The sequence below is a fragment of the Haplochromis burtoni genome, unplaced genomic scaffold, assembly GCF_018398535.1.
Source record: "Haplochromis burtoni strain Fernald_Lab_line unplaced genomic scaffold, NCSU_Asbu1 Contig_527, whole genome shotgun sequence".
NCBI lineage: Eukaryota > Metazoa > Chordata > Actinopteri > Cichliformes > Cichlidae > Haplochromis > Haplochromis burtoni.
In genome coordinates, this window is record NW_024582888.1 from 102859 (window position 1) to 106200 (window position 3342).

The window sequence follows — 3342 nt, forward strand, 5'->3', positions numbered from 1 at the left end:
CACACACACACACACACACACACACACACACACACACACACACACACACACACACACACACACATATACAGTATGCCTGTATGTGTATAGACAAAGTGATTATAACTTCTTGTTGTTGTTGCATGTTGGTCCAACACACATCTCCCACACCTTTTACATATTTTTAGACATTTTAATTAACTAAAGAAAACCAAAAATTCTTTAAATAAAAGGAACACAAATATATAAAAGCCATAGTGTGGAAGTTAAGGCCACGTTTGTTGTATATATTCTGCTCTCTTCTAACACATCAAATGAGAACACATGTTATGTATGTATGTTTTTGCTTGGGTTTCTCATCAGCCCAGGCCTGACTTGGTCCTCCATCAACCCATGCCGTCAGTTTGACTCTACTATTCTTAGTGGGTCCATCTGCCACTATAGTCCCCCTGGACACCATGCCTTCAGACACAGTTCCCATCTGACAAACTGCTCTTACTTCCCCATACAGACAGGATGTATTAAATTGGTCATGGTAGGATTCTACTGCATTGTGTTTAATTAACACCGGTTGTCACTGTATAGGGGCTGGTGGGAGATGTAAATATCCTGAGGTTTCGCTTTGGCTCAGCACGGTGATGTTAGATGACAAAATACAGTATGAAAAATGTATGTGATCTGTCAGAAATCCACAGAAAGGCAGCACGAAAGAAATCCACACTGTGGGTCAACCTTTAGAAACAAATTTGGCTTTTGAAAAAAGACTTTCCTCTTCCCTGAACATGAATTAACCAACTGAAACCTTACTTGTTTGACACATTGCTGGTTTACTGATGTTTCTGAGTTGGATTTATTAAAACCTGTTTCAGTAAAAGAGATTTTGGTCCTTACTATCATAAAACAATAAATGAAAAGAACATTACATATAGCATGTTTGTAATGTGGACACCTGTCAAAAGGATGCCTGTAAAAACCATCAGACGAGCAAAAACAGTTGCATCAAGTTATGGTCGTCCTTAATCCTGCTGCTGCAACATTTGAAGCTAAATTCTAAATTTGACAGTTTCTAGTTCTATATAGTTTATTTAGTTGAGTTGCAGATTTTTCTCTCCACCAAAATGAGCTTCCATAATTGCATTTTTTATAATAATGATAATAATAATCATAATAAAAATAATAAGCGAATACAATTGCTAGATTTTGTTTTACACAATACAGGAGTGTGTTTTTGCTCTTCTCTATCTTTCCTTAGGTCCATCATTGTCTACAGGTTTCATGGGAAGTATCAGAAGCAATAGAGGAGAGCAGGTGGAAGAGAGGGAAGGCCAAAGCTGTGCATAGTGGCCTTCCCTGACCTGGACTGCTTTGTGAAAGTCAGAGGCTAACAAAAAAGACAGAATACAGTAAGAAAAGAGAAGGGATGGCAGACAGTAAGAGAAAAGAAGGGAAAGGGGAGGTGTGAAGAAGGAAAAAGCTAAAAGAGAAAAAACAAAAACGGCAGCGAACAAGGGAAAGAGACTTGACAAAGACAGTCCCTGGGGTTGTCTTCCTTCTTCTGTGTGCAATTATATGTGCATGTGTGTGTGTCTGTATGTGTGTGCATGTTTGTGTAATGAGCATAGTGGGCTCCTGAAGCACTCATGCTGAGTTGCAAAACCAAAAGAGACAATAGAATGGCTGCAAAGAGGGGAGAGGGAAGTCGTTATGGACCCAATAATACATATATATGCAGGCAAGTCACACACAAAACTCCAGTGAATCAGTGAGCCAAAACTGTCACAGTGAGAGAAGGTTCCACTGGGTGCCAAGTTGTGTCCCTGTCGATTAGAAAAATGCTGGTGGCATTTGAAACAAACATACACACACACACACACACACACACACACACACACACACACACACACACACACACACACACACACACACACTTTGAAAAAAAGAGTAGAACAGGCCTTGCAGTACAAGAGTGTATCTTCTTGTCACATCTGGCTTGTGGAACTGAACAACGAATGAACTGAGTACAACGTTATGACACAGTTTAAAAGCTACAGAACAAACAAACTTGCAAAGACAATACAAACACCATCACGTTTTTGTGTGTGTCAACTCTTAGGCCATCTGGTTTTTATTAAAATTTTACAGTAGGAAGTTTGATGAGAAATCTCACCTTCATATGTCAAATACCTTTGAGGTTATATTTTCTGGAAAATTGGTCTGTCAACCCACTTTGAAGCCATCAAAACTTGATGAATATCACAAAAACTATTAAATATATTTTTAAAAATGCCTGAAATAACCAATGCCCTTTCTTACATGAATCTTGGACTATTGGTAACCTACCTGCATCCTTTCACTCTCCTCTGTGATTTTGTTGTTATTCCAGTTACTTCCATGTTGTAATTTATACCTAATACTTATACCTAATTTAACCTAAGTTAACCTTGGAATATTTAGTACCAAATAATGTTTTTGCATAGACGACTTCCTATCATAGCACCAGGCAGTGAATTCTTGAGAGAAACCAATTTTTTCACAAAAGCTGGTAGAAACAGTTGAGATGCCCAGGTGTTTGATTTTATACACCTGTGGACATGGAAGTGATTGGAACACCTGAATTAAGTGATTAGAATGGATGAGGGAATAACCTTGGCAATATAATGTAATTTTACATTCAGAGATATAAAGAAAACTAGTATAAATCAATTTATAAAACTCATAATAACTTATTTTGGAACAATCTTTACATGTTTATAGAACAATTGTTCTCTCCCTGATCTCCTCAGCATCTCTCTGCAGCCTCATGTCCTCAAATCATTTATATTTGCATTTTTAATAAGAATGCTATTTAAGCATTTACTTGTTATCAAAATCATTATTATTCAATAATACTATAATTTTCAACTATATATTTAAGCTTTTAGACATTTATGCAATATAATGAAGGAATGCAGGATAAACACGAAGAATGTTAAATGCTTAAATTCAAAGAGAATTTGGATAATTTTCTTCAATCTTTTAACACAGGTTCTCTCCTCTGAAATACAACTTTAAAAAAAAACCTATATACTAATAGGTAAGTATACACTCTTCTCTTCTTGTTGTCCTTAGCGGGCGACCAGCGGCGGTGGTCTGCCGCGCAACCAGTACGCTGCTGTACACTGTAAAACCTAATAAGTTCACAGAACTCAAAAATTGTTGTGTAACAGATTACACGACAATTTTTTAGTGATGTTTTTAAAAGTTTTAAGTTTAACTAAAATAAAAATTATAGTTGCAGTTGCCTTAAATTACCTCAATGTTAACTCATAAATGTTGATATTCCTCAACTTATAATTAGGGAGTAATAAACTCAAAATGTTCAAT